Raw genomic sequence first — 23,796 nt, 5'->3', positions numbered from 1 at the left:
TATAAACATACGATAAGCTGTATTTTTAAAACAAACCTTTTTCACTTTTTAGCAGAAATGAAATTCTGCTAAATTGCACAAAAATACTTCTAGTGGTGTTAAAAATCTGAAACTTTTTCCAAAATTTAATAAACAAAAACCCAAAAAAAAAAAAAAATCATTCATATTCAGTTATACACAAAGTTATACACTTTAAAAATAAAAAATAATTTTTTTTTAAATTTTTGCACATATGGTGCAATGGCCGTGGCCCCGAAAATCTTTGTGGCGGCGCCGAAAGTAAATCCTCTTGTAATATGTCAGAATTATCATTTCTCTCCCTTTCTTCGTTTTCACGCTCTTCCAAACGTACAACTCAACGCACTCTCTCCAAAATAATATGGTAAGTTCAATTATTTAATTATTATTAGTAATTAAAAAATATTTTGAATTATTTTATGAACTTTTTTTTTTAATTCAAAATAAAAATTGCACTTCGGCCAAGACGTGACATTTTTGGCATGTTTGCTATTTTGAAAATCAGTAAAATTTCTCAAAGTCTATAAATGCTATTATATAATTTCTTACTGTAAAGCAATGCTTCATAAACTGTAGAGCAACGCTTAACAAACTGAAGTTTTAAAAATGGAAAATCTCTTTCTATTTGTGCGGGCAACAGAATCGGTCGACTTCTTTACTTCGTGGTTAACTAATTTGAAAAATAAATAAAATCAAAATCAAAATGGATCCAAATAAAATTGTAAGTAATATGAATAATTATTAATTATATATTGATTATAATAATTAATAATAATAGAAATACTAATTATTTAAAATTTGGGTCCTTACTCAATGCCCAATACGACGTATGTTGCCACTTTCGGGCCGTCCGGACTTTACAGCTATCCTCCCATGGCGCCATTGCGAGAAGCCAATTTAATTTTTATAGACCAACAATGATTTTCCTCGTGCAAAACGTGCGAAAAATCCGATTTCATCATGTAAAAAAAACATAACATTGAAAAGGATCGGAATCGCTTTAAGTTCTAAAACGCGCGCAAAGCAAACGGCCGACTAGATGTTTTTAAATTTAAAGAGAATTTTTCTCCCCAATGTGTACCATCCTGATCAGTGTTTTAAGTCGTATTGCGGGCGCGTGCGGTTTGCATTTTTACCAACGATGTTTGTCATTGTAAATCGGCTCTGCCTCATAACATAACATAACATTAAGTGGTCTCGTCGAAATCCGAAGCTTTCCGAAGTGTACATCGATGCACGTTTGCTTGCTGACAAGAACAATCACATCACCGTCTCACTCGCACTCACTTATTCTTATTGCAAGTTATTTCATAATGAGCCAACTATATGATTGCTCGAAACGAAAAGAACATACACACATATAGACGCTCGCTACATAAACTGTATATGTGTGCGTATACACATCCAATGGGGATGCATACGCCGGGTACAGCGATATTGAAAGAGATGGACTCTATCCGACCGAAAACTTTTACTGTTCTTTTAGCCAGTTTTTAGCGATGGCAAAAAAGATTCCAGAAAGAGAAAAGCAAGAAATCAAAACATATTCGTGAGGTAAATTCTTTTATAACTTTCTTTTCTATACCCCTTATTATAAAATTGGTCAGATGTTTGTAATGCACAGAATACATATATATATATTCCTGATCAGCATGAGAAGCTGAGTCGATTTATCCATGTGCGTCGGTGCGAATGCATTTTACTCAGCCATTTTAATAGCTATCGGACTGTGCATGTTATTGCCTGGGGCACATCAGGTATGAAAATCTTTAACATCGGACCACTATATCATATAGTTATATACGAATATCAAAGAAGCTATATACTACTGCTACTACTTGTCAAAAATATTTTTCTTTTTATACCATACACCCATAGGGTGAAATGGTATATTAAAGTCGCCAAAATGTATGTAACAGGCAGAAGGAAGCTTCTCCGACCCTAAGTACAAAGTATATATATTCTTGATCAGGATCAACAACCGAGTCGATCAAGCCATGTCCGTCTGTCCGTCCGTCCGTATGAACACCTAGATCTTGGAGACTATAAGAGCTAGAGCCACTAAATTTGGTATGCAGTCTCGTGTAGTATGTACAGTTATCGGGTTTGTTTCAAATTTTTGCCACGCCCCCTTTCGCCCCCGGAATTTACAAAAAACTGATTTTCTTAAAAACTATGTAAGCTACCGACATTAAATTTGGTATGTAAGCTAGCTTAATAGACGCGCAGATATTGACTATTTAAAAATTTTGCCACGCCCATTTCGGGCCCCGAAAATTAAACAAAACTGATTTTCTCGAAAACTAACAAAGCTAAAGTCACCAAATTTAGTATGTATACTGGCTTAGTATGCGCGAAGAATATATATATTTTAATTTGTTGCCACGCCCACTTCCGCCTCCATAATTTAGAAAAAACCGATTGGCTCTTGCAATTTTTTGACCATCGCGATCAAATTTGGCAGACTAATAAATCTTATCTATTTCTATTAAACTACCAAATTTGATTGAAATCGGACTAGAAACATACAAAATATACGTATGAACGTATTTTGCTACGCGATCCATAAGGGCAGAACGTTGGCTAGTGGCCGCGCTAGATTGCTCGTGTGTTTGTAGAGTGAGAGAGATAGCATATGGTATGAGGCATTTTGAAAACAATTTAAGAGACATATATTTGGTTTTCGAAATTTTAAATATTTGTTTCACCTGGTGTATGGTATACCCAAGTCGGCGAGACGACTTACCTACTTCATTGGTATTAATTTCTGTGCCTAGGATTTTATATTATTGTAAAAAATCACATTTTTATTTCATTCCAAATATATACAGCTTAGTTTCAATTGTATTATAAGTTAAAAATTAATTGTGGAATATTTATTGTAATGTTTTAAATTTTGTTGAATAGGTTAAAACAATTTAAGGGAGCTTCCAAAATCTGTTTTGCACAAAAAACCACAATCAAATATATTTTGAACAAATTCAGTTGAAGCCTTCTCCAATTTTACACTGTAAAGACCTCTTGTCGTTAAAGTTACTTTTCCTAGGAGGCTTTTTTTGCTACTTCAAAAAGTTATACCCTGAAAAAAGAAATATTCGACCATATATTTTGTTAGCTATTCCTCACTTTCATTACCCATTTATAACTGGGATTAAGTGAAAATGCGTTAATTATATTAATCGGCTGTCATATAAACATACGATAAGCTGTATTTTTATAACAAACCTTTTTTTACTTTTTAGCAGAAATGAAGTTCAAGGAAATTGGTAGTACCACCAAGCGGGCCATTGCACAAAAATACTTCTAGTGGTGTTAAAAATCTGAAACTTTTTCCAAAATTTAATAAACAAAAACCCCAAAAAAAAAAATCATTCATATTCAGCCCCCTACTAAAGTAATACACTCTAAAAATAAAAAATAATTTTTTTTTTTTTGAAATTTTTGCACATATGGTGCAATAGCCGTGGCCCTTAAAATCTTTGTGGCGGCGCCGAAAGTCAAGCCTCTTGTAATATGTCAGAATTTTCATTAAGTCAAGGTACGTTACAGCAATAGTTTCAGGTCAGGTTTCGTCTGATCCTATTATTTAATATATTATTCTAAAAGATGAAAAACATTTTTATTAAAAACAGACTTATTTTTAGGGGGTAACTTTCGTTGTCCCGTTATGAATGGATCCGAAGAGAGAAGTAATCGATTGAACAGATCTTAATTTTCACCCGAGAAATTTTTCTCTTATGATTTAGACGAAATTTCTTAATGTCCTTATTTCTCGACTCAGCGAAGAAGACAGCAACAAAACAAGAAAAAAAAACAGCTGATTTAAAAAGTTTATCTATTATAAAACAGCGTTGCCACATTTTAAGCAATAATTTTAACCTTTTTTTTTTTTATTTTTGGCCTATGGGGGCATTGGATGATTTTGTTCAGAAATTTGAAAAATTTCAAAAGCGTTTTCTTTTTGGTGTGCATTAATGAACTTTTCTTCCCATATGTGAGGAAATCGAAAAAATTATTATTAATTTTTTTTTTTTAGTTTGTTAAAGTTAATAAAAAAGGATTGCATTGGTGGTGGTAATGACGATGAAGCATCGCCATCGAAGCGGGCTAGATCGGATGGGGCGGCATTGAGGACGTCTGTCCTCTTTGTCATGCTCCAATCGATTGATGGGAAAAAAAGGCAAACAGCCTACGTCAAGATGTTGTGGGACGATGATAGATACGACAGCGCAACGATCGATGGGATTACAGGGAAGTTGGAGGAATTCCTCAGAAAGAATGGCACTTCGGACAATCTAATTGCTTACGTTTGCGATGGATGCAGCGTAAACATGAAATTCAGGAGGGAATACAAGTGCAAAGTCCCCATTATTTGGGACTATGATACTTTCTGTTTCTTACAATTCGTTCACTTTGCTTTAGCCTTTCTTATTCTTATACCCTGTACAAATGAGAAGGAATATTCGACCCATGTCTTTTGTAAGTTATTCATCATTTTAATAATTCATGTTTTCACTCTGTATCCATTTGTAACTAACGATTAAAGAAGAATTCATCAGCTGCTATATAAACATACGATGATGTCTATATTTTTATACCAAACCATTTTTTAATTTCGATCAAAAAGACAATTTAAGGGTATGCAAGCTTCGACGATCGAAATCTACTTATTTGTTGGTTTCTCTTTTCGGCAAACACTTGTTGCTTCCTTTCAACTTTTACTTTCGTTCGCTTACTCAAAGTGCGTTTGCGAATTAACACAGAGTTTGTCAAACAAATTTTTGGAGAAAATTAATTTAAACTTTATTTCGGTGAACATGTCGGTTAAATTAATGTACAACGTGGATTGTAACGAGATCGCCAACTTGCGGAGGGTCCCCATCGCCGATCTTAAGGAGGCTGTCAAGTACATTGACGAAATTACGGGTACCACCAGGCAGGCCAATGCGATGGTGCTTTTCAAAAATTTGAAGCATTTCAAAGACATTCCTTTTGTGGTATGCATCGATGAACTGTTCTTCCCATATGTAAGTAAATGAACAAAATTTATTATTATAAAAAAATTGTAGACATTATATAATGTTTGTGAAATGTAATGTGTTAAGGTTGGTGGGGGTGAGGGTTTTATTTTAAAAATTTCTATTGTCGATGCAACTAATCTCAGTTCAGTTTTTGTTTGCGCGTGTGATAAACAACATTAAAACAATATGTGTGAAATTCATTCAAAAATATTGAAAATTTAGTGAGATATAGGCAATATCGAAAAATATGTGGTTGTTGAAAGTCGAAAACCCGATTTTCTCCCAAAAAACCGAGTTATTTGTTTTTGTAAAAGTAATAATTTAAATAAAAAGACAGTGTTACTTGGGGAATTTAGTGAAAAAGTAGGTACTGTGATTTTCGGATTCGTCCTGCATATTTTGAATGATCGTGTGATTGCAACCCACAATCTAAAAAGGTGCGCGAATTAAGTAATTGGGACACTACATCTCAATATCAAATAAACCGATAAAAATATTGAAATGAAATATATTTATTATTAAACTTTTCAAATCTATAAATATATTTCAACCCATTAAAATGGAAAAAGGCTTAATGCAAAATTAGAAAAAAATCCAACTAAATATTTTCAAACGAAACAAATAACTGAGATAAATCTTTGTCACACTTACTTATTGCCCACAACTTCGTAACATTTTAATACACTATTCTTGAGATGTTATCCTTTGAGAATAAATTTTGTGGGAGTATCTCTGATTGCTTATTTTTGTTAAATGAATTTTGTCATTAGCCTTACAATTTTGACCTGACGTAAAAGAAGTTCCCATATTTTATGTATTATTTATTACAATTCTATAGGATTGCAATGATGGTGGCAATGACGACAAACCCTCGTCATCAAAACGGGCTAAGTCGGATGGGGCGGCATTGAGGACGTCTGTCCTCTCTGTGATGCTCCAATCCATAGATGGGAGGAAGAGGAAAACCGCATACGTCAAGATGCTGTGGGAGGACGACACCTACAACAGCGCAGCGATCGACACAATTACTGGGCATTTGGAGCGTTACCTCAGGGACGCGAAAATGTTTGGAAATTTGATAGCTTACGTTTGCGATGGATGCAGCGTAAATATGAAGTTTCGCGATGACTACAAGGGCGATGTCCCCATTGTTTGGGACTATGCACACTTTGCAAACGTGTGCATAAGAACTCACCATCACATCGACGACACTCTGCATGCAATCCTACTACATGGCTGCAGTAGATGGGATGTTCGTGAAGGATAGGTTGCCAGTGGAAAGTCAAAAAAGGTATCAATTGAGAGTGGACAACATAAAGAAGCTACTTGAAAATTGTATGAAGAAAACGGAATCAATCAGGACTTGTCAATAAAAGATTGTAATAGTAATATGTTAGAAATTATTGGTCAGTTTGTCCGATTCGCGGGCGAACAATACTTAAATGTAATAAGACCCAAAGCACTAACTATTAAACAAAGGAGACAGGGGCTTAAACAGATGGCTTTTATTATATTTAAAAGTCACCCTGTTTTTAAATAGTCAAAAGCCAACCCATTTCACTCCCTTTCCTTTTTTTTTGTCCGATTGTCCGTATACATCCTTTCACTTTAACATCCTGATTCGTTTTCACGCTCTTCCAAACGTACAACTCAACGTACTCTCTCCAAAATAATATGGTAAGTTCAATTATTTAATTATTATTAGTAATTAAAAATATTTTGAATTATTTTATGAACTTTTTTTTTTAATTCAAAATAAAAATTGCACTTCGGCCAAGACGTGAAATTTTTGGCGTGTTTGCTATTTTGAAAATCAGTAAAATTTCTCAAAGTCTATAAATGCTATTATATAATTTCTTCCTGTAAAGCAATGCTTCATAAACTGTAGAGCAACGCTTAACAAACTGAAGTTTTAAAAATGGAAAATCTCTTTCTATTTGTGCAGGCAACAGAATCGGTCGACCCTTCGTGCTTTACTAATTTGAAAAATAAATAAAATCAAAATCAAAATGGATCCAAATAAAATTGTAATTAATATGAATAATTATTAATTATATATTGATTATAATAATTAATAATAATAGAAATACTAATTATTTCTATTATTATTAATATTTGCAAATAAAAAAGATGGTACGGCGAACACGTGCCATTTTTGTGCGTGTGTGTGCGTGTTGGCCGTTGTTGCCAACCCATTTATGTGCGTGTATATGTGCGTGTTGGCCGTTGTTGCCAACCCATTTTTGTGCGTGTTTGGAGCGCTGCCGGCAGCGCTGCATTCTGCTTACTACTACATACATACAACTGTATGTGTATGCGTGCCGTGCTTTGCTTAGGGAATTGTTTGTATATTGATGAATTGAGTTGCAGAAAACAAATTTTTAACATGTAAAATTATTATTAAAAAGGACAGCAAGGGTATATAAACTTCGGAAATTAGCTTCTTTGATATATTTCTATTCATTCTTTACACAATATTTGAGTACTTTCTTCTTCAATAATTTTCTCGGATTACATTTTTGGGATTTTTTTTGTTTTATGATTTAAAAATTTAAAATATTAAACGTTTAAATAAAATTAAGCTAGATTAAAGTAGATAAATATTTGATATATTTTTGGATTTTTTTTTGTTTTTAGTTCAATTTAAAAAATGTTACTAATTTTTTACTTTTGTTTTCATTTACCCAAAAACATTAGGCTGACATCATTAACTCGCAACTGGAGGCCCAGCAGAAGATGTATGAGGGTCAGTGGGCATTGGCGGCAAGAGCCCTGCCACCAGCAGCAGCAGCAGCACTACCATCAACATCAGCAGCACCAGCAGCAGTAGCAGCAACATCAGCACTGCCAGTAGCAGCAGCAGCACCAGCAGCAGTAGCAGCAGCAGCACCAGCAGCAGTAGGAGCAACATCAGCAGCAGTAGCAGCAACATCAGCACTGCCAGCAGCAGCAGCAGCAACATCAGCAGCAACATCAGCACTGCCAGCAGCAACATCAGCACTGCCAGCACCAGCAGCAGCAGCAGCAGCACTGCCAGTAGCAGCAGCAGCACCAGCAGCAGTAGCAGCAACATCAGCAGCAGCAGCACTGCCACCACCAGAATTACCATCAACATCAGCAGCAGCAGCAACATCAGCAGCAATGCCGCTTGCTCATGATGCAGAAACGGCATCATCAACACCGACAGCGTTTTGTTAGCTATTCCTCACTTTCATTACCCATTTATAACTGGGATTAAGTGAAAATGCGTTAATTATATTAATCGGCTGTCATATAAACATACGATAAGCTGTATTTTTAAAACAAACCTTTTTCACTTTTTAGCAGAAATGAAATTCTGCTAAATTGCACAAAAATACTTCTAGTGGTGTTAAAAATCTGAAACTTTTTCCAAAATTTAATAAACAAAAACCCAAAAAAAAAAAAAAATCATTCATATTCAGTTATACAAATTAAACACTTCCTTCACTCACGGGTTAAAAAAATGAATTTTTATTTATAAAGTCACTTTTATTACAATACAGTATGTTAATATTATAACTGAAAGATGCTGACTTTGGTGAGCGAATTCGGCGGAGTTTAAGCGAAGTTACCGGTTGGTTTGTACTTAGGCTCAAGACTGATTTGCTATGGTTCGATTATGTTGGATGAAGGCTTGGGTAATCGACGTCGTCGCAGGCGGCGGCGTTGGCTGAGTCCAATAGTCCACTTTAAGTGCGTGGGACCATTCTTTGTTTACACAAGTGTTCAGGCCCATTCTTTGTTTATTGCCGAAATTTGTGGCGTGATTCTGCGTATGCACCGAACCCGACACCATTCTTCTAAGGCCTGGGAAAATGGGGTGCAGGCTTATTGTTTATCCTAGCGATCGGACTGTTACTTGAGATTGGCGATCATGCGACAAATGGGCATGTGACGATTGAGTGGGGTTGACCAATGGGTATTGCATGTGATGATGAAATAGGGTTGGCCAATGGGCATGCGGTTAATGGGCATGTGTTGACGGACTTGGGTTTATGGCTTCTATGTTATGGTATGAGTTGTGATAGAAGTGCTTAACTCCTCCCCCTTTAAGTGCGGACGTCCTCGGTCGCAACAACATATTGGACAGGCCCGATTGAGACTTCCATTGGTGGACCATGGTTGCCTGTTCCGTGGCTGCAGTATTTTTCATTTCCAGCGATAGCTTTTCACCTCTCTGCTGCTTATTTGATAGTAACTGTAACAGCGGTGGTTGAACCTCGGCTTCAAAGCGTGTCTTCACAATATACCAGGAGTCTTCTATAATGACTGTCGCGTTTTCCGCTTGGATTATGAAGGTGCCTTCTAGGGTGATGTTTTCTCCATTGATGCTGATGTCTCCTTGGAATTGGTTCAGCAGCAAGGTACCGGGCATTATTTCCGAATGAGATTTTACGTGCTGATTGTTGATGACCTTACATTGGGGATTCCTTCTTTGCAAGTAGGCTCCTATACATTTACTGTTTTCTAAATTAGTCAGATCTTCCAGTTTACAAATTGTCTTACCATTATGAATTTTACAATTACTCTTATTGGTTAACCCGAAATATTTCTTGTTACATTTCATGATGTTTTCATAGTCTATTTCTTCTATAAATTTTTGATATTTAATTGGTATTGCTAGGATTTGTTTACAAATTTCATTAATTACTCTGGGAAGGCTAACAATATAAAGGAGTGATTTACCATCTGAGGCTACACTGACCTCAGCAAACTCTATTAATTCTTCAATGTTTATAAATGTTAAACTTTCTTCTTTAATTGTTTCGATGAAATCTATTTCGGTAGAGGATAATATTAGTGAATTTACTGTATTGGCCTTGGCCCAATCGATTGCATAGATAATATTTGTTATTTCTTCTCTTAGAAGACTCAATTTAAATTTGGTTATTTCAATTTCTTTTGACTTATTGTTAGATTCGGGTTTACCTCTAATTAATATGGTATTAGTTATTTTAATTAAATCATTTATCTTATTCTCTATTAGATTATTAATTACGACCTGCCGATTATTGTTTACCAATTGTTCATTGATCTTATTTACCACAATCATATGATCTTCGTGATCAGGTGTGCCCGCTAACCATTTCCACGCCGTGCCAAGTATATCAAGCGACCTTTTGTTTCTAAACTGCATCGGCTGAAGCCTCCTCAGTTCATTCTGTATCCGCGTTATCTCATAGGCCAAAAAAGGCTGATACGGACTTAGGTTTGTCGAATTTTTGACGACTTCTTTTAAAACGGATATGGACATTTGATATTTTTCTAGTTCGATGACATGGACGATTTTAAAGGTTCCATTCTGGCGCGCGGCTAACCCGGTTTCCAACATGACCACTCTTGACTTAGTGTAGTCTAATATGGTTGTGTGACCCCAGCAAAGTGGTAACATAAGCAATCTGTCGGAAGAGGATGTTTTTATCAATATTTCAAGTGGTTTTTATAAACTATCCTGCCTGACCTGGTTTTAATTTTGGTATTAAGATCTTCGGCTACTATTTCTTTTTTGTATCTAGACGTTAGTTTCGAACCTAATCGTTTATTAATCCTAACGTAGATGGTTTCACCTGGATCGTAAATTTTTATGGGTTTTTTTGTTTTGTTATGATACCCTAGGTCTTTGTTTTGTTTCTTTAAGATGTTTTCCGAAATCTTTTCCCTTTCGAGTGCTAATTTTTCTGGTGTATGGATTAAATTTGTTGCGAAAAATGCTTCTATTGGCTTTTTATTGGTTGTACTGTGGATTGTTTTATTGTATTCGTCTACAGCCTTGAATATTAAATCCTCAAATTCCATTTCGGGGTGCTCTAACTTCAAGCATCTCATTATTTCCGTATATGTGGAATGAAATCTTTCTATTTGGCCGTTGCTGGATGAAGTATAAGGTGGGGTAGTGTGGACTTGTATCCCTAACTGATTATTTAAAAGAAATTTTATTGATGCAGAATTTAAAGCTTTTTCGTTATCCATTACCACGGTTTTCGTCATACCGAAGGCTATCAATAACTCACGTAAGGGCACTTTAAGATGTTCTCCTGCTTTTGAGTTTACGAGTTTAACTTGCGCATACTCAGAAAATTTGTCTATGGCTGTTAGAATGATCTTATTTTGGGTGGAATATAAATCTATATGAATTATTTCGCCTGGATATGTCGGAATAGGGGTTGGTTGTATTTCTTGATTCGGAGGGTGTCGTTGATATTTTGAGAGTTTACATGTTTGGCAAGAGTTTACTATTGCTTCTACTTTTTTCTTCATACCTGGGAAAAAATACTCAGATAAAATTTGCTTTTTATTTTCGATGGAATTTCTATGTGCTCTAAGGTGTTCTTTAATTATGATTTCTTGTTCTTGGGTCTGATCATGGACATCTACAGTTTGAATTTGGGTGAATCTTGCCTTGTAATTCCTAAAATGCTCCGGAAAAATTTGTTGAATTTTACCCATGATACTTTCAGAAGTGAAAATACCATTTACTATTCTCGGATCCATCTTTTCTTTTAGAATAGTTACAAGATCGTTTTCAGAATAATTACTTCTCACTATTGTATGTCTGTGGTATGTGGGGAATGGTATTTCGAAAGTGGTGGATTCGTTATCACCAGTGAGGATAAACAATTGGTTTTTAAAGACATTGATGGGTACTTCCATTGCTGGAATGAGTTCATGCCCCGAGCTTTCATCACTGTGGACTGTAGCTGACGTACTACTAGCATTTATGTTAGTAGGGTTCCTAGAGAGTGCGTCTGCTACGACATTTGAGCTACCCGGTTTATATTTCAACTCGTAGTTGTATTCCTCCAGGTAACTTTTCCATTTCTTCAGCTTTATGTTGTTATTTTTTGGGCTGAGAGCATAAGTGAGAGTCTGGTGGTCGGTGTAAATGATCACCTTGGACTTGCCGTATACATACATTCTTAGCTTATCCAATGCCCATACTATTGCTAGCATTTCTCTTTCATTTGTGGCATAGTTTTCTTCAGCTTTGGATAACGCACGGGAAAGAAATGTAATGGGTCTCCCATTCTGTTCTAGAGAAGCTCCTAGTGCGATGTTTGAGGCATCGGTGGTTAGATGGAACTCTTGTTTAAAGTCAGGGTATGCTAGCATAACGTCTTGTGACACTAATGCATTTTTCACTTTCTCAAAGGCATCGGTTTCGGCTTCACCGAATCGGATTTCGATCTTACTTGAGACATTTTTCTTGGCTCTGCCATGTTCTCCTCTCAATAACGCAGTCAAGGGTCTAGCTAATTTAGCAAAATCTTTGATAAATCTTCTGTAATAACTAGCTAATCCCAGGAAGGACCTTAGTTGTTTTAGGTTCTTTGGTATAGGGAACTTTTTAATGGCTTGGATTTTCTCTGGATTGGTTTTAACTCCTTCCCTTGAAATCACTACGCCTAGGAAGTCAACGCTATGTCTTAGGAATTTGCATTTATCTACTTGGACCTTCATATTTGCCTTGGACAAGGTAGAAAATACCAAAGCTAGATGTCGGAAATGCTCTTCCTCTGATTTACTGAATATTATTATGTCGTCGATGTAGACGTAACAGATCTTTCCAATGAGATCTCTCAAAATATCATCGAGAGCTCTTTGGAATATTGATGGGGAATTCTTTAGGCCGAAGGGGAGTCTCGTGAACTCGTATTTCCCTCCATTCACGGCGAATGCCGTTTTTTCAATATCAGATTCCTTAAGGGAAATCTGATGAAATCCGCTCTTTAGATCAAGAACAGAGAAATACTTATTGTTGCCCAACTGCGCAACCATTTCTCCGATTTCGGGGATAGGATACCTACCCGAAACTGTAACTGCATTGAGCTTTCTATAATCTATGACCATCCTATATTGCTTATTCCCAAGGCTGTCACTCTTTTTAGGGACTATCCACACAGGGGAATTATAGGGCGACCGTGAGGGTCGTATTATACCATCTCGTAATAATTCTTGTAGCTGGTCTTCTACTACTTCTCTTAGAGAGGCTGGATATGGGTAATGCTTGGTGTAGACTGGAGTGTCTGTTGTCGTTCGGATTTCTCCTTGGACATTAGTAGCATAAGTCAATTTTTATTTGGGTCCGCGAATAGCGATTTGTACTCCTCTTGGAGCGCCTTTAATCCTAATTTCTGCTGATTAGTGAGCTCATCTGATTTGAGGGTATGGACCTGATGGGCTCGCATCTGCTTTACTTTAACAACATGAGAGTTGTTGACGTATAGTAGATCTTTCCCTACATCAATGATAGCGTTTAACTCTCTTAGTGAGTCATTACCTAGAATTCCATGGAACGGATTCAGATTAGGTAATAGGAAGAATGTTATTGGTTTATTGGGTTCGTTAAATAAACCCAAATGGATATGGCTGGTTATTAAAATGCGACCGCTTACGGTGTTCGCGTAAAACTTGTGTTCATTCGTTTTTATATTTTTTGCTATTTCTGGTTGGACATAGTTCTTGTTCGAGCCGGTATCTATCAAGAAGTTGTATGAGGTTCCGTCTTTGTCCCGGACAACAAAGTACGGCAAAGAGGAACACTTTAACCTAAAAAATTAACGGTGTCCTCGATTTGTGGTTGTTGAGGCTCCTGCGATTGTGGTCTGGTTTCCTCTTTGTTCTGTGGGACTAACTCTGAGTTGTCTCCTTGTGAGGTAAAATATTGCTGCTGCTGTTGATATTGTTGAACCTCAGAATATGGGACTGATTCAAAAGGGTCTTCTTGGCCCTGATAAGCAGCCTGATAATCGGACATATCGGAGTAATGCTCTTCTTGAGGCGGTATGGTGATATATTGTTCACCTGACGGACCGGTTTCGATATGGAATTGCCTCTGCACTTTATTGGGAAAATTTACGGTGGACTGGTTGACTCTCTTGGGAGCAAATTGTTGTGGTAAAATAACATTCGGTTTATTCATGTAGTTAACTTTTTTGGTTAAAATAGAGCCGTCGACATCCATTGGAGTTGGTGCCGGCTGAGGTTTCGGGGCAAATGGCCTCGGTGGTGCGTTGAAAAATACGGGGTTATTAGGTTGAGGGTATCTATTTTGTGGAATGAACACGTTTTGCATGGGTTTCTGATTATAAAAGTTGTTGTTGTTGTAAGGTTTGGGTGGAATTGCTGGTATGAACGGTCGTTGAGGTTGCACGTTAATTTTAGCGTACTGTTGGGGTTTTGGTCCTACAGGTGGACGAATGTCACGATGGCCGATAATGTTTCTAGCCCTCTTATTATCCAACATATTGCACAATTGCAATGCATGCCTCAGATCTTTGGGTTCAGCTAAGCTCATTCTGTCTGAGAGATCTCCGTTCAGACCTCTGATGAAGGTATCTAGAGCCCTATCTCTGACCTGTTTAGCCATGGCTTCCATAGTCTCGGGAGAATAACCCATCGTTTCGATTTGGTCTAGTATTAGCGACATCTGTGTGTGAACTGCGAAGTAGAAGTCATGAATGGAGGTGCCCTTCTGGGTCATGGTAAACAGCTGATATTCTAAAGTGCTTAAATCTCGTCTGTCCGTGTACTCAGTTAACAAACACTGCGAGATTGCGCCCCAATGTAATGCGGTGCGATAGACTTTCAACAACGTATTGGCATGGCCTGTAATTTTTCCTCGAATGGTCATAAGAATTGCATAGTATTTGGGTGTTCCCTGAATGGGGGCATACAATTCCATCAATTTTGTGGCGGTAGTAAACCATGTTGAGAAATCCTCACGGCTACCTGAGAATTTGTCAAGATTCTTTACGATGTCTGGCACTTTATCTAGTTCATGCCAATCATCCTGAACGCCAGCTGCCTGGTCCCTAAAGGGTATATGTCCTGACTGAGAATGATTTAATTGTTTCACTATTTCCTGTAACTGAGACGACAAAATTGTCTGGATAGCTACATCTAGTCCCTGAATTGACAGTGCCTCGATTCTATTTGCGGTTGATGCACTTGAGGTGGATGCTGTCGGAGCATCAGAGCCTGCTGCATGAATACCACCCTGCTGAAGGACTGCGGCTTTAACCCAGTTGTCTTTAGTCATTTTGGAAATGGATTGTTTTTTTAATTAGGGTTAATTCAAGGTGTTACGGTATCGCGAATACGAAAAATATAATCCGCGAAAATTAAATTTTTTGTTTATATTGATAAAAATTAATTCAAGGTGTTACGGTATCGCGAATACGAAAAATATAATCCGCGAAAATTAAATTTTTTGCTTATATTGATAAAAATATAGCGGTATGTCCGCTAATCTTGGATTGATAGAAATATAGCGGTATGTCCGCTAATCGTGGATGGAAATGGCTTGTGGTATTATACAAAATTTTCAATATTATGTGGTTATCTTTTATAAAAATATTTTTTCCAAAATTTCAAAATTATTTTCTCTACTTTTTTTTATATTACTTATTAATTTTTTCTTAACTTTTCATTATTTTCTTTTTCTTTTTTGAATAATACTTATTATTATTTTCTTTCTTAATTTTTCATTATTTTCTTTTTCTTTTTCGAGTGGGAAAAAAAATTTAATTAAGGATTTTATATAAAAAAAAAAATTTTTTTAGCTTCTTGATATTGATTCACAAAATTTTTTCACCCACTGTGTTTTCACAATAAAAATTTTATTTCGGTTTTCTTCTGCTTAAGTTTATTTTACTTAACTTACGTTAATGCTATCATCCTCGGTGCTTTTACTGATCGGTTTGTAGGAGGTCTCGCTTTTCCAACGTCGAAGGTACTAACGCTCCTGGGCAAACACTTTTGGGTTTTCAGTTTTCCTCCGAACTAGTCTTAGAGGAATTCGCAGCGATTAAAATGACCCTGTCTGATTCGTGGTATAGTTCAATATAGTGTTTTTGTTTCACTGACTCTAAAGGCCTTTAACGCGTTTTTTGGTCACGAATCACTGGTATCTTTCACTAACTCACGATCACGTTGTATTTAGCAGGGTCCCTGCTCGGGCGCCAATTAAACACTTCCTTCACTCACGGGTTAAAAAAATGAATTTTTATTTATAAAGTCACTTTTATTACAATACAGTATGTTAATATTATAACTGAAAGATGCTGACTTTGGTGAGCGAATTCGGCGGAGTTTAAGCGAAGTTACCGGTTGGTTTGTACTTAGGCTCAAGACTGATTTGCTATGGTTCGATTATGTTGGATGAAGGCTTGGGTAATCGACGTCGTCGCAGGCGGCGGCGTTGGCTGAGTCCAATAGTCCACTTTAAGTGCGTGGGACCATTCTTTGTTTACACAAGTGTTCAGGCCCATTCTTTGTTTATTGCCGAAATTTGTGGCGTGATTCTGCGTATGCACCGAACCCGACACCATTCTTCTAAGGCCTGGGAAAATGGGGTGCAGGCTTATTGTTTATCCTAGCGATCGGACTGTTACTTGAGATTGGCGATCATGCGACAAATGGGCATGTGACGATTGAGTGGGGTTGACCAATGGGTATTGCATGTGATGATGAAATAGGGTTGGCCAATGGGCATGCGGTTAATGGGCATGTGTTGACGGACTTGGGTTTATGGCTTCTATGTTATGGTATGAGTTGTGATAGAAGTGCTTAACTTACACAAAGTTATACACTTTAAAAATAAAAAATAATTTTTTTTTTAAATTTTTGCACATATGGTGCAATGGCCGTGGCCCCGAAAATCTTTGTGGCGGCGCCGAAAGTAAATCCTCTTGTAATATGTCAGAATTATCATTTCTCTCCCTTTCTTCGTTTTCACGCTCTTCCAAACGTACAACTCAACGCACTCTCTCCAAAATAATATGGTAAGTTCAATTATTTAATTATTATTAGTAATTAAAAAATATTTTGAATTATTTTATGAACTTTTTTTTTTAATTCAAAATAAAAATTGCACTTCGGCCAAGACGTGACATTTTTGGCATGTTTGCTATTTTGAAAATCAGTAAAATTTCTCAAAGTCTATAAATGCTATTATATAATTTCTTACTGTAAAGCAATGCTTCATAAACTGTAGAGCAACGCTTAACAAACTGAAGTTTTAAAAATGGAAAATCTCTTTCTATTTGTGCGGGCAACAGAATCGGTCGACTTCTTTACTTCGTGGTTAACTAATTTGAAAAATAAATAAAATCAAAATCAAAATGGATCCAAATAAAATTGTAAGTAATATGAATAATTATTAATTATATATTGATTATAATAATTAATAATAATAGAAATACTAATTATTTAAAATTTGGGTCCTTACTCAATGCCCAATACGACGTATGTTGCCACTTTCGGGCCGTCCGGACTTTACAGCTATCCTCCCATGGCGCCATTGCGAGAAGCCAATTTAATTTTTATAGACCAACAATGATTTTCCTCGTGCAAAACGTGCGAAAAATCCGATTTCATCATGTAAAAAAAACATAACATTGAAAAGGATCGGAATCGCTTTAAGTTCTAAAACGCGCGCAAAGCAAACGGCCGACTAGATGTTTTTAAATTTAAAGAGAATTTTTCTCCCCAATGTGTACCATCCTGATCAGTGTTTTAAGTCGTATTGCGGGCGCGTGCGGTTTGCATTTTTACCAACGATGTTTGTCATTGTAAATCGGCTCTGCCTCGTAAAACATAACATTAAGTGGTCTCGTCGAAATCCGAAGCTTTCCGAAGTGTACATCGATGCACGTTTGCTTGCTGACAAGAACAATCACATCACCGTCTCACTCGCACTCACTTATTCTTATTGCAAGTTATTTCATAATGAGCCAACTATATGATTGCTCGAAACGAAAAGAACATACACACACATATAGACGCTCGCTACATAAACTGTATATGTGTGCGTATACACATCCAATGGGGATGCATACGCCGGGTACAGCGATATTGAAAGAGATGGACTCTATCCGACCGAAAACTTTTACTGTTCTTTTAGCCAGTTTTTAGCGATGGCAAAAAAGATTCCAGAAAGAGAAAAGCAAGAAATCAAAACATATTCGTGAGGTAAATTCTTTTATAACTTTCTTTTCTATACCCCTTATTATAAAATTGGTCAGATGTTTGTAATGCACAGAATACATATATATATATTCCTGATCAGCATGAGAAGCTGAGTCGATTTATCCATGTGCGTCGGTGCGAATGCATTTTACTCAGCCATTTTAATAGCTATCGGACTGTGCATGTTATTGCCTGGGGCACATCAGGTATGAAAATCTTTAACATCGGACCACTATATCATATAGTTATATACGAATATCAAAGAAGCTATATACTACTGCTACTACTTGTCAAAAATATTTTTCTTTTTATACCATACACCCATAGGGTGAAATGGTATATTAAAGTCGCCAAAATGTATGTAACAGGCAGAAGGAAGCTTCTCCGACCCTAAGTACAAAGTATATATATTCTTGATCAGGATCAACAACCGAGTCGATCAAGCCATGTCCGTCTGTCCGTCCGTCCGTATGAACACCTAGATCTTGGAGACTATAAGAGCTAGAGCCACTAAATTTGGTATGCAGTCTCGTGTAGTATGTACAGTTATCGGGTTTGTTTCAAATTTTTGCCACGCCCCCTTTCGCCCCCGGAATTTACAAAAAACTGATTTTCTTAAAAACTATGTAAGCTACCGACATTAAATTTGGTATGTAAGCTAGCTTAATAGACGCGCAGATATTGACTATTTAAAAATTTTGCCACGCCCATTTCGGGCCCCGAAAATTAAACAAAACTGATTTTCTCGAAAACTAACAAAGCTAAAGTCACCAAATTTAGTATGTATACTGGCTTAGTATGCGCGAAGAATATATATATTTTAATTTGTTGCCACGCCCACTTCCGCCTCCATAATTTAGAAAAAACCGATTGGCTCTTGCAATTTTTTGACCATCGCGATCAAATTTGGCAGACTAATAAATCTTATCTATTTCTATTAAACTACCAAATTTGATTGAAATCGGACTAGAAACATACAAAATATACGTATGAACGTATTTTGCTACGCGATCCATAAGGGCAGAACGTTGGCTAGTGGCCGCGCTAGATTGCTCGTGTGTTTGTAGAGTGAGAGAGATAGCATATGGTATGAGGCATTTTGAAAACAATTTAAGAGACATATATTTGGTTTTCGAAATTTTAAATATTTGTTTCACCTGGTGTATGGTATACCCAAGTCGGCGAGACGACTTACCTACTTCATTGGTATTAATTTCTGTGCCTAGGATTTTATATTATTGTAAAAAATCACATTTTTATTTCATTCCAAATATATACAGCTTAGTTTCAATTGTATTATAAGTTAAAAATTAATTGTGGAATATTTATTGTAATGTTTTAAATTTTGTTGAATAGGTTAAAACAATTTAAGGGAGCTTCCAAAATCTGTTTTGCACAAAAAACCACAATCAAATATATTTTGAACAAATTCAGTTGAAGCCTTCTCCAATTTTACACTGTAAAGACCTCTTGTCGTTAAAGTTACTTTTCCTGGGAGGCTTTTTTTGCTACTTCAAAAAGTTATACCCTGAAAAAAGAAATATTCGACCATATATTTTGTTAGCTATTCCTCACTTTCATTACCCATTTATAACTGGGATTAAGTGAAAATGCGTTAATTATATTAATCGGCTGTCATATAAACATACGATAAGCTGTATTTTTATAACAAACCTTTTTTTACTTTTTAGCAGAAATGAAGTTCAAGGAAATTGGTAGTACCACCAAGCGGGCCATTGCACAAAAATACTTCTAGTGGTGTTAAAAATCTGAAACTTTTTCCAAAATTTAATAAACAAAAACCCCAAAAAAAAAAATCATTCATATTCAGCCCCCTACTAAAGTAATACACTCTAAAAATAAAAAATAATTTTTTTTTTTTTGAAATTTTTGCACATATGGTGCAATAGCCGTGGCCCTTAAAATCTTTGTGGCGGCGCCGAAAGTCAAGCCTCTTGTAATATGTCAGAATTTTCATTAAGTCAAGGTACGTTACAGCAATAGTTTCAGGTCAGGTTTCGTCTGATCCTATTATTTAATATATTATTCTAAAAGATGAAAAACATTTTTATTAAAAACAGACTTATTTTTAGGGGGTAACTTTCGTTGTCCCGTTATGAATGGATCCGAAGAGAGAAGTAATCGATTGAACAGATCTTAATTTTCACCCGAGAAATTTTTCTCTTATGATTTAGACGAAATTTCTTAATGTCCTTATTTCTCGACTCAGCGAAGAAGACAGCAACAAAACAAGAAAAAAAAACAGCTGATTTAAAAAGTTTATCTATTATAAAACAGCGTTGCCACATTTTAAGCAATAATTTTAACCTTTTTTTTTTTATTTTTGGCCTATGGGGGCATTGCGATGATTTTGTTCAGAAATTTGAAAAATTTCAAAAGCGTTTTCTTTTTGGTGTGCATTAATGAACTTTTCTTCCCATATGTGAGGAAATCGAAAAAATTATTATTAATTTTTTTTTTTTAGTTTGTTAAAGTTAATAAAAAAGGATTGCATTGGTGGTGGTAATGACGATGAAGCATCGCCATCGAAGCGGGCTAGATCGGATGGGGCGGCATTGAGGACGTCTGTCCTCTTTGTCATGCTCCAATCGATTGATGGGAAAAAAAGGCAAACAGCCTACGTCAAGATGTTGTGGGACGATGATAGATACGACAGCGCAACGATCGATGGGATTACAGGGAAGTTGGAGGAATTCCTCAGAAAGAATGTGACTTCGGACAATCTAATTGCTTACGGGATTACACAGTTCGCATATTTTATCTAGTATTCCGTACGATTTTATAGGATTGCATTGGTGGTGGTAATGACGATGAACCATCGTCATCGAAGCGGGCTAGATCGGATGGGGCGGCATTGAGGACGTGTGTCTTTTTTGTCATGCTCCAATCGATTGATGGGAAGAAAAGGCAAACGGCCTACGTCAAGATGTTGTGGGACGATGATAGATACGACAGCGCAACGATCGATGGCATTACAGGGAAGTTGGAGGAATTCCTCAGAAAGAATGGCACTTCGCACAATCTAATTGCTTACGGGATTACACAGTTCGCATATTTTATCTAGTATTTCGTACGTTTTTATAGGATTGCATTGGTGGTGGTAATGACGATGAACCATCGTCATCGAAGCGGGCTAGATCGGATGGGGCGGCATTGAGGACGTCTGTCCTCTTTGTCATGCTCCAATCGATTGATGGGAAAAAAAGGCAAACAGCCTACGTCAAGATGTTGTGGGACGATGATAGATACGACAGCGCAACGATCGATGGGATTACAGTGAAGTTGGAGGAATTCCTCAGAAAGAATGTCACTTCGGACAATCTAATTGCTTACGTTTGCGATGGATGCAGCGTAAACAGCGTGAAGTTCAGGAGGGATTACACAGTTCGCATATTTTATCTAGTATTTCGTACGATTTTATAGGATTGCATTGGTGGTGGTAATGACAATGAACCATCGTCATCAAAACGGGCTAAGTTGGATGGGGCGGCATTGAGGACGTCTGTCCTCTTTGTCATGCTCCAATCCATAGATTGGAAGAAGAGGAAAAGCGCATACGTCAAGATGTTGTGGGAGGACACCTACAACAGCGCAGCGATCGATACAATTACTGGGCATTTGGAGCGTTACCTTAGGGAAGCTAGAATTTTGGGAAATCTGATAGCTTACGTTTGCGATGGATGCAGCGTAAATATGAAGTTTCGCGATTACCACCACGGCGATGTCCCCATTGTTTGGGACTATGCACACTTTGCTAACGTGTGCATAAAAACTCACCACCACATCGACGAAACGCTGCATGCCATCTATGGCGCAACCTACACAACTCCCACCTACATGGCTGCAGTAGATGGGATGTTCGTGAAGGATAGGTTGCCAGCGGAAAGTCAAGAGAGGTATCAATTGGAAGTGGACAACATAAAGAAGCTACTTGGGCGACTAAGTAAATACTATGAAGAAAACGGAATCAATCAGGACTTGTCAATAAAAGATTGTAATAGTAATATGCTAGAAATTATTGGTCAGTTTGTCCGATTCGCGGGCGAACAATACTTAAATGTAATAAGACCCAAAGCACTAACTATTAAACAAAGGAGACAGGGGCTTAAACAGATGGCTTTTATTATATTTAAAAGTCACCCTGTTTTTAAATAGTCAAAAGCCAACCCATTTCACTCCCTTTCCTTTTTTTTTGTCCGATTGTCGGTATACATCCTTTCACTTTAACATCCTGATTCGTTTTCACGCTCTTCCAAACGTACAACTCAACGCACTCTTTCCAAAATAATATGGTAAGTTCAATTATTTAATTATTATTAGTAATTAAAAAATATTTTGAATTATTTTATGAACTTTTTTTTTTAATTCAAAATAAAAATTGCACTTCGGCCAAGACGTGAAATTTTTGGCGTGTTTGCTATTTTGAAAATCAGTAAAATTTCTCAAAGTCTATAAATGCTATTATATAATTTCTTCCTGTAAAGCAATGCTTCATAAACTGTAGAGCAACGCTTAACAAACTGAAGTTTTAAAAATGGAAAATCTCTTTCTATTTGTGCAGGCAACAGAATCGGTCGACTTCTTTACTTCGTGCTTAACTAATTTGAAAAATAAATAAAATCAAAATCAAGATGGATCCAAATAAAATTGTAAGTAATATGAATAATTTTTAATTATATATTGATTATAATAATTAATAATAATAGAAATACTAATTATTTAAAATTTGGGTCCTTACTCAATGCCCAATGCGACGTATGTTGCCACTTTCGGGCCGTCCGGACTTTACAGCTATCCTCCCATGGCGCCATTGCGCGAAGCCAATTTAATTTTTAAAGACCAACAATGATTTTCCTCGTGCAAAATGTGCGAAAAATCCAATTTCATCATGTAAAAAAAACATAACATTGAAAAGGATCGGAATCGTTTTAAGTTCTTTTCAAAGTTCTAAAACGCGTGCAAAGCAAACTGGCGACTAGATCTTTTTAAATTTAAAGATAATTTCATGACACTTTTCCTTCCTCTAATTCGTACCATCCTGATCAGTGTTTTAAGTCGTATTGCGGGCGCGTGCGGTTTGCATTTTTACCAACGATGTTTGTCATTGTAAATCGGCTCTGCCTCGTAAAACATAACATTAAGTGGTCTCGTCGAAATCCGAAGCTTTCCGAAGTGTACATCGATGCACGTTTGCTTGCTGACAAGAACAATCACATCACCGTCTCACTCGCACTCACTTATTCTTATTGCAAGTTATTTCATAATGAGCCAACTATATGATTGCTCGAAACGAAAAGAACATACACACATATAGACGCTCGCTACATAAACTGTATATGTGTGCGTATACACATCCAATGGGGATGCATACACCGGGTACAGCGATATTGAAAGAGATGGACTCTATCCGACCGAAAACTTTTACTGTTCTTTTTGCCAGTTTTTAGCGATGGCAAAAAAGATTCCAGAAAGAGAAAAGCAACAAATCAAAACATATTCGTGAGGTAAATTCTGAAATATAACTTTCTTTTCTATACCCTTATTATAAAATTGGTCAGATGTTTGTAATGCACAGAATACATATATATATATATATATATTCCTGATCAGCATGAGAAGCTGAGTCGATTTATCTATGTCCGTCGGATATCTATATCATATAGTTAAATACGAAAAGTAGAAGCAGTCGGACTATCGCTATAAAATTTACTAAAGTGATAGTATTGGATAAAACACATCACATCCC

Source organism: Drosophila willistoni (genome assembly GCF_018902025.1).
Source record: "Drosophila willistoni isolate 14030-0811.24 chromosome 2R unlocalized genomic scaffold, UCI_dwil_1.1 Seg167, whole genome shotgun sequence".
In the NCBI taxonomy this organism is placed as follows: domain Eukaryota; kingdom Metazoa; phylum Arthropoda; class Insecta; order Diptera; family Drosophilidae; genus Drosophila; species Drosophila willistoni.
The sequence above is the reverse complement of the archived record's forward strand: the minus strand, read 5'-3'. Positions refer to the sequence as shown.